The sequence below is a fragment of the Rhinopithecus roxellana genome, chromosome 9, assembly GCF_007565055.1.
Source record: "Rhinopithecus roxellana isolate Shanxi Qingling chromosome 9, ASM756505v1, whole genome shotgun sequence".
In the NCBI taxonomy this organism is placed as follows: domain Eukaryota; kingdom Metazoa; phylum Chordata; class Mammalia; order Primates; family Cercopithecidae; genus Rhinopithecus; species Rhinopithecus roxellana.
This window is the reverse complement of record NC_044557.1, coordinates 99,963,909-99,979,474: the sequence shown is the minus strand read 5'-3', so window position 1 is coordinate 99,979,474 and position 15,566 is coordinate 99,963,909.

The following is a 15,566-nucleotide window of genomic DNA, read 5'->3' as shown; positions in this document are numbered from 1 at the left end:
TTTTTGTATTTCTTTGGTAGAGACGGGGTTTCATCATGTTGACCAGGCTGGTCTTGAACTCCTGACCTCAGGTGATCCCCCCACCTTGGCCTCCCAAAGTGCTGGCATTACAGGCGTGAGCCACCGTGCCGGGCTGACTGTGACCTTTTATTTGGTGCAAGTTTAGCTTTGGGAAGTGCTTTGGAGCTTCTTGGTACAACCACTGAGATGGTTGTTGCCGATTGTCGTATAAAATCCACTTTTCATCACAGTCTAGTCAGGAAATGGCTCATTGTTGTTGGATAGAATAAGAAAAGATGACACTTCAAAACGACAATTTTTTTATTTTCACTCAGCTCATGAGGCACCCACTTATCGAGCTCACCTTTCCAATTTGGTTCAAATGCACACAACCATACAATGGTTGATGTTGAGTTCTTTGGCAACTTCTCCTGTAGCTGTAAGAAGATCAGCTTCAATGATTTCTCTCACTTGGTCATTGTCAGCTTCTGATGGCTGGTCGCTATGCTCCTCATCTTCAAGACTCTTGTCTCCTTTGCAAAACTTCTCGAACCATGACTGCACTGTACGTTCATTCGCAGTTCCTGGGCCAAAGGCGTTGGTGATGTTGCGAGTTGTCTCTGCTGCTTTACAACCCATTTTGAACTCAGATAAGAAAATCACTCAAATTTGCTTTTTGTCCATAGTGTAAAATCAACATAAAATAAACAGCAAGTAATAAGTCATTAGCAAAAAACATAAAGCGAGAAATGCACATTAAAATGATGTATAACATAACCGCATTTATTTAAGAATGTATTCCAAATATGAAATGGCATGAAATGGCAAATTTCAACAATGCAGAGACCGTGATTACTTTTGCACCAAGCCAATACACATGGAAGTTAAGAGGAAGGAATTATCGCTAGCTCTTGAAATGTGGCAGGGATTTGAGGAAGAAACAAATTGTCCATCAGTGTTCTTAGCGACAGCAATCAAGACCAACTCTGGTTTCTATAAAGAGATTTTTTTTTTTTTTTAATTCCTGGGAAGAATACCAGGAGACTCACAGAATACAAGGAAAGGATGAAGAGTATGACTTGTGAAAAAATAAATAGAAGTTGTTCCAAGAGATCTCGGTAGCAGGAACCAATGAAGAGCTTCTTCAGAATGCCTCTGCCAGAATGAATGTGTGTGTTGCTTCTGCCATTACAGCATATCCCTTGAGAGTCACATTCCAAAGATATAAAATTGAATAAGGCTATCTTGAGACGTGTGTCCACTCTTTGGCTTGGGGAACCTAGGACACTTGGTAAAAAGGCTGTATCCAATAGGAGTAGGTGGTACCCTAAAGAGATATCAAGGCAGGAGGAATAAGAGGTGAGGAGACAAAAGCAGCACCGCAAGTGGATGTATTATTCTGATGTTAAAGCTGGGGAAACTGAGACTTAGCTTTAGGGATAACTGGTATCTTAAGAGACCTAGGAATTGTAAGACACCTTGCTAATTCCAAATAATGTAGTCTTTCTACTTACCCCATAGCGCGTCAGTCTGCCCACTCCCAGAGTGAATACATTAATATATGAGTACATATATAAATAAACAGGCAAATACATGACTAGGCTAGAATTCGAGAATTTCAATCCACTTATTTATATATACTTACTTTCACTACTAAATTGAATTGAAGGTCTAGGTATGCTTAATACGGGAGCTTTCTTTATTTGGTTATCATCAATATTCAATGAAGAATTTGAATCCACATAATCTACTTATTGTTAAAGAGGAGCAAGTTCTAGTTTTTCCTCCTGTCAGTTCACCTGGGCCTTGACAAGCTGAGGAGCCTTTGTATACAGCTAAACTCCTGCAGGTGATCTCTGCTTTTCTGCCATTGTCAAGCCCACCAGGCAGGGGTCAGGTCCAACTCTGTTCACAGTACCCCTTGATCCATTATTGTAACTAACAATGTGAACAGCTTTGTCTTATACACGAAAAAGGAAGACCACACTTCCATGTTTGGGGAAAGTGAGCTGGTATGTGGCAGGAATACAGCAAGCTCTGCATCAATCAATTTATCAGGTATGTATTGAGCCTCCACCTATGTTGTCAGTGCTAAGCAAGCCCACGAGAGGAAAAGCAAATGAATAAGCCAGCAGGTGCTTCTTAGGAATGTTTTATCTCTATAGCTTAATAACTAAGACCTGAGAGCTGGCATGTTAGACAAACCCAGACATCTACAGGATACCTGACCAGCACACCTTAAGACTGTCAAGGTCGTGAAGAGCAAGGAAGGACTAAGAAACTACAATAGACCAGAGAAGAATAAGAAGACATAGTTACTAAATGCAATGCGGTATTCTGGATTGCCTGGTGAAATAGAGAGAGGACTGTATTGTGGTAAATAGTGTCCCTCCCAAAAAATGTATTTCCACCAATAACCTGTGACTGTGACCTTATTTGGAAATAGGGCCTTTGCAGATGTAATCAAGTTGAAATGAGATCACACTGGGTTAGGGTGGGCCATAAAAGCAATATGAGAAGAGAAAATTTTGTATACAGAGACACAGACATAGGGAAGATCAGCAAGGGAAATTGGAGACAGTGATTGGAGCGATGCATCTACAAGTCAAGAAACAGCAAGGACTGCCAGCAATCACCGGAAGCTAGGAGGGGAAATGCGAAACACTTTCCCAGTGCCTTCAGAGGGAGCATGGCCTTCTGGGCACCTTGATTTTGGATACCTAGCCTCAGTCAATTTTTCTGATGTCAGTCACTGACCCAGTTAATAACAGTGCTCACATTTACACTCAGACATACACACACTAGTAAGTGTTAGTGCTTACTGTGTGCAAAGACCTACTGCTTGGCTCTTTGGCTCTTTGCATGCTTTTTTTTTTTTGTGACAGGGTCTCACTCTGTTGCTCAGGCTGGAGTGCAGTGGTGCAATCTTGGTTCACTACAAGCTCTGCCTCACGGGTTCGAGAGATTGAAACAACAGAGTAAGTTTCTGTTGTTATTAGCCACCCAGTCTGTGGTATTTTGTTATGGCAGCCATGGAAAACTAATATAAGGACATTAATAGAAAAAAATGTTAAATATAGATAAAAGCTGGGGCTCAGTCAATAATAATGTACTGATGTTGATTTCTTTCTTTCTTTTTCTTTTTTGGTTGTTTGTTTTAAGGAGCAAGGAGTTTAATAGGCAAGGAAGAAAGGGGAAGAAAGAGAGAAGAAGCTCCCCTGTACAGAGATAGAGGGAGGGAGGCTCCAAAGCTGAGAGACGGAACCCCGTATGTTGATTTCTTAGTTTGACAAACCTACTACCATAATATAAGATGTCATCAATAGAGTAAATTGAGTGAAGATTATACCAGGTTTCTGTGTGTTATCTTTACAAGTTCTCTATAAAATTATTCCAAAAATGTTTTTAAAGTTTATTTTTGGGGAAGAAAAAGCAACACACAGGCTGTGTCATCTTTGAATGGTCACCTCCCTAAGCTTTGGTCTCTTCATGCATTAAATGGAGATAATCATAGCCCTAGTCAGAGTTGCGTGTTTTAAAATGCAATAATGCATAGAAAGTGCTTAGCAGGTCACGCCGTTTTCCATTTTGATTCTGTCACTTGGTCTATTTGCCAGCCTTTCCAAAATCATGTCACCGCGAATTTGCCCAGTTCATGCCCTCCTTCATGCTGTTGCTTCAAATATTAACAGTGAAAAGGACAGAACCCTGCAGGCTGCTGCTGGATTCAGTGGCAGCAACTCCACTGAACAACGATAGTCTTCCAATTCGCTATGGATCCAGCTAACTCATGTGTTCCATCTCAGGTTAAAATCTAGGCACCCCATGAATCAACATTTTCCCACATGCCCAGTAATTGAGTAACCTTAATAAAAAATAAGTGAAGTTAAGCTAGGACAGATATGATGCAGACAAGGAAAATTTTTTAAGTGATGCAACATAACGGTTAGGTGGAGTTAGATTAACTAGATTCGAACCCTAGCTATACTACTTACTGGTGGTGTGCTATTGGGTAATTCAGTTACAGTCTCTTAGCCTCACTTCTCTCATTTATAAAATAAAGGCAAAAATACCTTTCACATAAAGTTGTCAAAAAGATTACATTTAAAAATACATGCCAAATGGCCAGGCACAGTGGCTCCTGTCTGTAATCCTAGTGGTTTGGGAGGCCAAGGTAGGTAGATTGCTTGAGGCCGGGAGTTCGAGACCATCCTGGCCAATGTGGCAAAACCCCATATCTACTAAAAATACAAAAATTAGCTAGGCATGGTGGCCCGTGCCTGTAGTCCCAGCTACTTGGAAGGCTGAGGCATGAGAATCGCTTGATCCCAGGAGGCAGAGGTTTCAGTGAGCCAAGATCACACCACTGCACTCCAGCCTGGATGACAGAGTCAGACTCTGCCTCCAAAAAGAAAAAAACAAAAGCAAAGCAAAGCAAACCAAACCAAAACCAGCACCATGCTGCAAAGAGCTAAGCCATAGGACTTTGCACACAATAACCACTGGTATTTACTAATGTATGTGTATGTCTGAGTATATATGCGAGCACTGTTATTAACTGGAGTAGTGAATGACATCGTAGGAACACAAAAATAGACGTTTGAGGAAAACCCTGTAGGCATGAGGACACAAGAGATCAAAGGGAGGCTGTGACTGGCCCAAGGTCACAGTGCAAGCAAATGACAGAGGCACCAGTACAATAGGACTCATGACTCCTAAGGCAGTTACTCTGCAGGAATCTTGGCAATCATCTAACTGCTTTTATTTTGTAAATATGGAAACTGAATCCCAAAAAACCACATGGGATAGAGCTTATTCAGGGCACCATGATTTATTAGTGGTAATCCCATGTGTTTCAACTCCTGGCCCATGCTTTTCTGTGGCTTTTCTGAGTTCTCAATAGTACCTGATAAAATCTACACATCAATGATCCAGTCTGCAGGCAAAGAGTTGACTGTTGATATCTAGCATCTCAAAAGCCAGGGGCAGCTCTGAGAACTGTCAGACCTTCGGGCCAGGACAGTGAAGATGAGGACAGTAAAGCCCGGCAGCTTTCATTCAAACATAGTGCTTGCTGAAAGACCTGTGGTTGTACTTTAATTTAAGTACCGAAAAAAGCACAGTAATCCCAGAGGCTTAGACAATTTACATCCCAGCTAAGCAGTACTTTGGGCTCTTGGAAGCACCAAGTATATTCTAGCCTAGCCAGGCCTCATTTGGACTGTAAATGTATGAGAAAATCACTTCTTCCTGTGCTGCAGTTAATATTAGAAATAACAGTAACAGAGTTTCAAAGTGCCTTGTGGTTTTTTAAAGAGACATTTTGACTGTTAGCCATTGTCTCGTTTGATCCTCACAACAGCACTTCAGGTTATTATTGTTATTATTATGTAGTAGTCCCTATATTATACATAAGAAAACAGGGTCAGGGAGATAGAGTATTTAATATGATTTGGCTCTGTGTCCCCACCCAAATCTCATCTTGAACTGTACTCCCATAATTACCACAGGTTGTGGGAGGGACCTGGTGGGAGATAATTCAATCATGGGGGCAGTTTCTCCCATACTGTTCTCATGGTAGTGAATAAGTTTCATGAGATCTGATGGCTTTATAAGGAGAAACCCCTTTTGCCTGGCTCTCTTTGCCTGCTGCCATCCATGTAAGATGTGACTTGCTTCTCCTTGCCTTCTGCCATGATTGTGAGGCTTCCCCAGCCATGTGGAACTGTAAGTCAATTAAACCTCTTTCTTTTGTAAATTGCCCAGTCTCGGGTACGTCTTTATCAACAGTGTGGAAACAGATGAATAACGTATTGGTGACTTTATTGACAAATATATATTATCAACAATGATAATAAGGAAAATAATACTTGTAGATTTTGCTGAGCATGTATCACTGTCCCAAACATTTTAAATGTATTTGTGGTTTAGTTTCCACATAACTCGGTGAGATTGGTGATAACACTGTCTAGTTTTACTCTGAGACACAGAGAGATTAAGCAACTTCCCTGAGCTTACACAGCTAGGAAATTGAGGAGTCAAAGATGTGATGCCAGGCAATCTATCCCCAGAGTCCTTGTTTTTACCATCAACTGTAGCAAATGTGGCCTCTTGCTCAACAACAAACTGTTGAACTGAATAAGACAGAGGTGTCATGCACATCCGTGTAAAGAGACCACCAAACAGGCTTTGTGTGAGCACTAAAGCTTTTTAATCACCTGGGTGCAGGCGGGCTGAGTCCGAAAAGAGAGTCAGGGAAGGGAGATAGGAGTAGGGCTGTTTTATAGGACTTGGGTAGGTAGTGGAAAATTACAGTCAAAGGGGGTTGTTCTCTGGCGGGCAGGGGCGGGGGTCACAAGGTACTCAGTGGGGGAGCTTCTGAGCCAGGAGAAGGAATTTCACAAAGTAATGTCAGGAACTGGACATTTTCACTTCTTTTGTGATTCTTCAGTTACTTCAGGCCATCTGGGTGTACATGCAGGCTTGGGCTCAGAGGCCTGACAATAGGTATAGCCCTTATCCTTAAGGAATTCACAGGCTAGTTTGGGGAACCTGACATGTAAATTAGATTATTACAATTCAAGGAGATTAAAAAAAAATAAGATGCACTATCAGAGCAATGACAGCAGAGTGACGAAAGTCCCTATGTTGGACCTTGGATTGAAACCCAGGCCTCCTGACTGCAGAGTCAATATTTATTTATTCTTTCCTTTATTCGATAAACACTTAGATTGAAATTTATAACTAAAAAAAAGGCATTCTTCTTCCCCTGAAGAAGCAATCATTAGAGCCCAGAGAAAATATTTCTCAAAACACGTTGAGCCCATCACAGCCTTAGTTCCAATGTGAACACATCAAGGGTTCATTGATCATAAACTGAAGTGAGGGCTATTCAGTTCTCCACTGCTTTACCCATCCCCCGCTCTGACCACCGCCATAAAGGGGCACCAAGGAACCTTCCCTTGAACCCATTTAGCAGTGGTACCCTGATTTAATGTAACCTCAAGTTAAATTGTTTTCACTAATACAAACTTAATGAGGGCCCCTTTAATCCCTTCAGGAATTTTCTTTTTAGAGGTTGAGTCTTGGCTCTACCATGAGAACTGTTCTCTCTGGTGGAGGGTCTCCAACTTCAGTCTTCTGAGGAATTCCAGGAATGTAGCAATGATCAGCACATTCTTTAGATGTAACCAGGGGTTTCGAGCCAATCCCCACAAAAATACCTTCAAAAGATGTGGCTCAGATTTCCATACCTACTCTTTGTGGGGTCAGAAATATCTCAGAATACACTTTCCCCAATAAAAATATTTTGGGGATAGAGCAGATTAGCTTTTACTTTAAAAAGGCAAAAAATGGAGCTTTACTCCTAAAATAACTCTAAAAATTCAGCTATAAATTTCACTCTCAAGCTCAGAGTATGTGAGGTGAAATTATAAAATATGCCTGCTGCAGTGTGGCTTCCAAATATGGCTATAGCTCTTTCATTTTTTCAGATCATCACAGGAATATCCACCTAGCCAATTAGCAGAAAGACACAGACTTGAGACCTTTTCCAGCAATGGCTGGAATAAGGGAGGAGACCACCCTCATATTGTCTTATGCCCAATTTCTGCCTCCAAAGAAAGAAGAAGTAAAAACTAACAGGCAGAAATGAAATCCACAAGCAGACAGCCTGGCATCACACCCTAGGCCTGGTAGTTAAAGATCGACCCCTGACCTAATCAGTTGTGTTATCTGTAGATTACAGACATTGTATAGAAAAGCACCTGTCCTGTTTTTTTCCGATCTAATTACCAGTGCATGCAGCCTCCATTCAGGTACCCCCTGCTTGCTCAATCAATCACAACCCTCTCACACACACCCTTAGAGTGATTAGCCCTAAAAGGGACAGGAATTGCTCATTCAGGGAGCCCAACTCTTGAGACAGGAGTCTTGCTGATGCTCCCGGCTGAATAACCTGCTTCCTTCTTTAACTTGGTGTCTGAGGGGTTTTGTCTGCGGCTTGTCCTGCTACAATATAAGTATATCAGGGCAGTGGGGCTATTCATTTAAGGGGAGTAGGGTCAGGGCTGTGGTTCTGATTCTTTGTAGCAAGAAGAGAAAAGGCTGAGGTTTGATCTGTTAACTATAATTTCTTCTCACTGCCACACTGTGCCACTATGAAACTGGTCCTGCCTAACTTGCCTTATTTGATGCACCTCCACTGCTACTGAGATGACCTTGTTGATCTAAATCATTGATCAGAATACAAAGAATCCCTGTAGTAAATAACAAACTTAGCCACTTGGCTCCAAAGCTTAACCAGTGGGCCTTGGTACAGCTTCAGCCACTACTTTGCCAAAGCCAGTTCTCCTCTTCCCCTTCCACTTAGAGCCTGGGCTGCCTACCTAACCTAGTTTTTGGGGGGTCTTTCTGATCTTTTCTGTCCACTAGGCTTCAGCTTGATCACCCTGCTCCATCCTGGCCCGTCTTCCTCACTTCTATTTGTCATTGGGCTTTTAATTCAAACTGGTTTTTAAGCTTTGCATGCCAGGCATCTCAGTGAATGACACAATGATCGAAGTTCTGCCTTTCTCAGTCGCCACTTTCCTGGTGGATACCTGTTCATTCTAAATCTACGCAACTGAAGGAGTCATTCACTGCCTCACCTGAACAAACATCTCCTTCAGGACTTTCTCACCACCTCTAGTTCCAGAAGAGGCTGGAATTATTTTTCAGGAGCAGCGATACGACCCTGATAGCAACAATATGTATTCAGAAAGCAACAACTGTTGAAGGGTGTGAATGAGATGGAGCCTTTTTCTTTTAATCATAACACAACATCATGTTTTGTCCTTAGAGTAACTACAGTGACATGGAATTGACGTTAGATGCACTGGTCAGGGCAGAGGGAGAAAGCAGCCGGGGTGGTAGATGGCTTTGTCATCTTCTTCTCTTCTGGCCTGGAAACTAAGTAGTTAGGAGCAAGTCTACCTGTCCTTATTAGCTGACCAGCTGAGGGTGACCCCGGGGAACCAATGAAGGAGAACAGAAAGAAGGTTCCAGGACTGGATTTCTATCCCAGCATAACTCTTGAATGGATTAAGCCAGCACCCGTTGAATGTGAACTCTTGAGACTACAGAGTGAGTGTGGTTACTGCTGTGCACTCAGAGTACAAACTCGTTCAAGAAAACTGCCCTGGCCGGGTGTGGTGGCTCATGCCTGTAATCCCAGCACTTTGGGAGGCCAAGGTGGGTGGATCACCTGTGGTCAGGAGTTCGAGACCAGCCTGCCCAACATGGTGAAACTTTGTCTCTACAAAAATATGAAAATTACCCAGGCATGATGGCAGGTGCCTGGAATCCCAGCTACTTCAGAGGCTGAGGTGGGAGAATCACTTGAACCGGGGAGGCAGAGGTTGTAGTGAGCAGAGATTGCACCGTTGCACTCCAACCTGGGTGGCAGAGCCAGGCTCCGTCTCAAAAAGAACAAAACAAACAAACAAACAAACAAAAATCTTCCTTGTTTTTCTGAAAGCCTTGGGCCCTAACCTGTGTTTGTTCTGGAGGCCCAGGCAGCTGCCCTTACCTGCTCATCTTTTTCCAGGGACCTCTGGTCAAACAAATCAATTTAAAACATCAGGTGCTGGAGGAACACAAACACAGGCAGTGGGAGAGGCCTCAAGGTGCCAGGCTCTGCTTTCAGCTGCTCTGGGTTTCCAAGCACGTTCCAAAAATATAACCCCCACTGCCATGGCAAACCTGCCTTTGATAAAACACAATGTACAATCTCTAATGTTGACACAGAACAGATGGGACTTTGATTTTTTAAAAATCTGTTCTTGATAGAAATGAAATAGGCATAATGGATTTTTTCCTTTTTTTTTCTATGGATTTGGACTTCTATTTTTTTCTGATCACATGCATACCAAACACAGAATTTTTCCATTCTCTCTCTTTGTTTCTGTCATGGGTTATTTCTGTAAGCAAGAGTCTCTGGTTGACCAAGTCTTGCTTTTCTCGTTAACCAAACAGGATGAAGTTTACTGGCCCCATGTCCCTTTTATCTGGGGGAAAAAAAGAAAAAAAAAATCAGTCATGGGAGCCACACACCAAGGGTGTCCTCAGACTTAGAGGCAACAAGACCATGGCTTATCAACAACGATGTACTGAGTGATAGCTGAGCAGGGGGTACAGTAAGAGGAGGGGGAAGTTATCCCTCACCTACCCCACATGCTGTTGTAATCTAAATGCAGAATAGGCCTGCTATGCCAACTCAGCCTCAATACAAGCCCTAACAGATTGCAGCCCATAAAACGCTCCTAAACACGCTTTTCAGAACCGCCCCCGGTCACTAAACAAGCCCTTTCCAAGCCCTCCATTACTCCTCAGAGCATCATCTGTGCACAGGATGTTCTTGCAGGGAGGGAAGTCATCCTTACATGATTCCATTCCCATAACAACAGTTGTTACAGGGGCAGAATGAGACAGACACTGGCAGATGGATTTAGGCCCTCTACATTAACCCCAAACTGTCTGACTAGATGATGATAGGCATGCCAGACAGTCAGTGGCTCAAGCCACATTACACCTTACTCTTATACTTTATTTCCTTCTACCTTACACGACTCCTGGGCAGGAGGTGAAATTTAAAGAGAGGGCAAGAGAAACGCAGCAAGGAACCATGGCTCAGGGTAATGGGATGTTCTGCTCTTTGTTGAGAGTGGCTTAGCCTTTGTTTTCAATCCAACAGCCTTCTTCTAGGGCAGTTGGATTGATTCAAAGGGATGAAAGGCAGACTCCTGTGGAAGAGTGAGCACAGGTTTCAATGGCCCTCCCAAGTCCTGCTCACGGTCCCACAACTCTATGGGGTTGATGTGGTGGGTGGAGGGCTGAGGGAGATTTACTAGGTTACGAGACTGGTAAGAATACACACTGGGAATCTTACCTCATGTTCTCCCAGATTCCAATCTCTCCAACACAAATTAAATTGCCCTCACCATTTTTCTAGAATAATCTGGAAATATGAATAATTCCCCAAACAACTGTTTCACAGAAAAAAAGTTTATACAAAATTTTTTAAAAAGTTACAGAGACAAAAAGATTGATGGACTATTTCATTTTGTGATCTAGCTACAAAAAATGTCTATTTATATTTTTTCTATATTCCACATGCATTGGCAGAGCATCCTCTTGGTGGATTTCCAAAACCCAATGTCATGGCATGCAACAAAGAGGACACTTGTCATTTTATTTGCCCTGTTAATGGTAAGTTTCATGGTACATCATAGGTGTTCCACACATGTTTTAACTTTTTAAAAAGTCTGCTTTCAGTGTCATGATTTAGCTCATGAGCATTTAGTAAACAAGCAGGAAGAGAAGAATGCCCTCAACACTGATGACAACAACGATGATGATGTTAGTAATGAAGAGAAAACAAGACAGAAAAAGAACCTGTATGTTGGGTAACCTGTCAGTTTTCTAATGAGCATGCCTAGGTCAAGTGAGAGCACCAGGGTCTGAATTCAAATTCCTCTTCTACCACTTAGCAGAAAGCATCAACAAGGCACAGTATGACTCGTCCTCACTTTCTTTGACTTTAACTGGAAATAAAGATTCCTCACAAGCTGTGAAAATAAAATAAGAAAATCATATGCAAAAGTACTTTGTAAATGGGGTTATACAAATATAAGAAGGTAATTTCATTATCAATTATTAAGAACCACATCGGCCTCTCAGGATCCATTTAAGTTTTAAGACATCTTAACTACAAACTATCTATAAAAATGCAGAATAACCAAGGATAAGCTATTCAGTTTTTCATTGCTGCATAATACATGACCAAAAACCTTAGCAGCTTAAAACAACTTCCATTTATAATCTCACAATCTGAAGGCTGGGAATCCAGGCAGACTCAACTGGGTTCTTTAGTTAGGGATTCATGAGGCTGACATCCAAGTGTCAACGGTGCTGAGTTCTTCTCTAGTCACTCTGGGGAAGAATTTGCTTCAAAGCTCATTTGACCAGAATTTACTGGCAGAATTTAACTCCCTGGGTTGTAAGCCTGAGGTTCTTGTCTTCTCCCTGGCTGACAGCTGTATACCACTCTCAGCGCACAGGGGCTGCCCTTTGCTCCTTGTCCCATGATCCTCCCCATCTCAGCAATGAAAAACCCCACTTGCATCAAAGCCTCCCTCTCTGACTTCCTCTTCTGCTCCCTTATGGAGAAACTCTCAGCTTTGTCTTTTATTACTTTTTTTTATTATTATTTTTCTCACTGCTTCTGTAGACACTGATTTCTGCTTTGAAAGTGATTAGACTTAGGTCCACCAAAATAATTGCTCTTTTAACTAACTCAAAGTCCATTGATTCTTAATCTTTACTACAGCTGCAAAATCCCTTTGCCATGAAGCGTAACATAATTTCAAGTGTGATACCACATCTTATTCACAGGCCTGAGGGTTAAGGCTCGATGTCTTAGGGAGGGGGGAACTATGATGGCCTCATAAGAAAAAGGCCCTAAATATGTACACTATGTCTATTTTATAATAAATCCCTCCCCTCATTAAGAGTTGGGGACAGAAAAGAGGGAGGGGAAAATATACTTAAAAAAAGATTTGGGGATAACCTCCATATACTCCCATGTCTAGCACGACTTCTAGCAAAATGTGGGTTAACATTGAATAGCAATACAAGGCTTCCTTTGGGACATCTGCTTTTCAATCTCAGGTTTCATAAAGAAAATAATATTGAAAGTATCTTTGTCTTAGTTAATTGTATACTTTCCCTGCACCCCTGCTGTCTAGCAAAATACCTAGCACATAGCGGGGCAAAATAAATAAGGTTGAGTGAATACGTGAATATGTGAATGAATGAATGACTGGAGGAATTTTTCACTTAGGCTTAACTAAGGGTATCCGCTGATATCTACATACCAAGCTTAGCTGTTGTTGGGTTTGTTTGTTTTGCAAGAAAAAAAAAAAGATGTTGAAGAAAACTCAGTGTCAAGATTTTGGTTTTGGTTTTGCCTTTTAGGCACTTTTTTTTTCTTTTTTTAAGGTTTCCTCAGGGATTTGTTCCATATGATCAACTTACACGGAAGAATGCTATTCTCACCCAGCATGGCAGGGCCAGGCCATCCCAGTGTAGAGGGAGATTTGCGTAGATAGAAGGGGAGTTCTGCCTGAAGCAGCAGAGGACACCTGAGGGAGGGCCAATTTCAAGAGCCTTCTTTTTGAAAGAATTTAAGAGCCTCACCAGTCTGCCAAGGAATTTGAGTGCACAGTGCATAACAGGCTAGATTCTAGCTCAGCAAAAAGTAAAAGGCTCCTACCAAACAAAGCACAGAAAAATCTTCCAGGAACCATCCACGAAAATGACAAAGCATTTTCACTGTTTGTTTATTTTTATTTTTTTATTTATGTATTTGAGATGGAGTTTCGCTGTTGTTGTTCAGGCTGGAGTGCAATGGCGTGATCTCAGCTCACTGCAACCTCCACCCTCCTGGGTTCAAATGATTCTCCTGCCTCAGCCTCCCAAGTAGCCAGGATTACAGACGCCCACCGCCACGCCCAGCTAATTTTTGTAGTTTTAGTAGAGATGGAGTTTCACCATGTTGGCCAGGCTGGTCTTAAACTCCTGACCTCAAGTGATCCACCCGCCTTGGCCTCCCAAAGTGCTGGGATTATAGGCTGAGCCACCATGCCTGACCTATTTTTATTTTTATTTTTATTTTTGAGATGGAGTCTCACTCTGTCACCCAGGCTGGAGTTCAGTGGTGCAATCTTGGATCACTGCAACCTCCACCTCCCACGTTCAAGCAATTCTCTTGCCTTAGCCTCCTGAGTAGCTAGGATTACAGGTGCCCACCACCACACTTGGCTAATTTTTTGTATTTTTAGTAGAGATATGGGATTTCACCATGTTGGCCAAGTTGGTCTTGAACTCCTGACTTCAAGTGATCCCCCCACCTTGGCTTCCCAAAGTGTTGAAATTACAGGTGTGAGCTACTGCACCCAGCCCTCCTCACTGTTCTAAAGCTTCCTCCTTGAAAACTGGATTGACAGATACTGGATTGAAGTGAGGCAGCTTAATGCTGAAGAGGACAGCTGGCAATGTAGCAGGGAAACAGAGTCTACCTTGCTGCAGATAAATCAATGTTCTGCTCTGGGTCATTAGTGGCTGATTATTATTTAAAAACAAAAACCTGCAAATGTATTGGTTATCCCTTGATCAGACTGTGTCTCCAGAGGATTCTTTTATGATTCTTCTGTTTTCCAAGTTGCACAAAACAATTTCCCATTAACCATATCCTCGCATATTCTGCTAACTAAACCAAAGCCATTACATAATGGGTAATTTCACACACACATTAGCTAAATAGATGCGTAAACAAATACATTGCTAAAGTTTGGACACATTTGGAGAATGCAAAACATCTAGACTATGGGAGAGGTGGAGGACGGGAGCCAGGTACATATGAGTTCCAAATTAAGGAAAACCAAAAATATATATACACACATATATATATATTATAAATATTAGATATATATTACAAATATTACATATATGTAATGCACATGTAATATACATATATGTAATATTTGTAATAGCACTTGCTATACTCTTCTAAGCACTGCTCTTTATTAATTCATTTAATCCTTGCAGATACTGTATGGTGTAATTGTACTTTTACTTTCATCTCCCACTGACAGATGGGGAACAATGATATAGACAGGGTCAGTACTTTGCCCAAGGGCAGAACTGGGCACTGAACCTAGGAAGACTGGCTCGAGAGTCCATGTGCATAACTATTAGACTACTGAAGCCATCCTCATAGGACTGACAAGAATTCTCAACAGAAATATAGTTATAATTAAGCATTTATCAGGCTGCACTTGGACCCATTTTCTGGCAACCAGAAGTCATGTAGCACTGCATACTGACTATTTGCATTCCCATTGTTCCTATAGACAAGGTTTCTGATGTGAGAATCATAAGACTTTCGCTTAAGAATTGCCTGAGATGTTTTTCAGATCCTGAATTCCAGAAAAACAGCTGATGTCAACTAATGTGAAGACCTGCACAGAGGCACGGAATTGACATGAGAGTACAGTTTCTTCATCTCCCTGTCCTGTGATTTTACCCTGTGCTTTCTGACCAATCAACAATCTTCACACTTTGGCCCATTTCAATACTCTTGAAAACCCTAGCCCCAAATTCTTTGGGGAAATGGATTGGAGGTTTCCTACCATCTCCTCATTCAGCGGCCCTACAGTTATATCTCTTTCTCTATTGCAACCCAGGGTCTCCTCTAGGCATATCAACTTGCTGCATTGGGCAATGGATTTGTTACAGTTACACTGCTACTGCTAATCTACTCCGCGGTGGGCTTTCCAAACTCCATGACCATTTTAGTATCACGTGCCTAAGTTTTGCCACTTGCTACCAGTGGGCTCCAGGTGCCTTTCTCTATTTCACTAAGCCTCAATTTCCACATTTGTACAACAGAGATAAAAGTAGAGCCAAGCCCAAAGGCTTGCAGTGAAGATTATTCACTGCTTCATTCAAAAGCTATTCATTGAGCA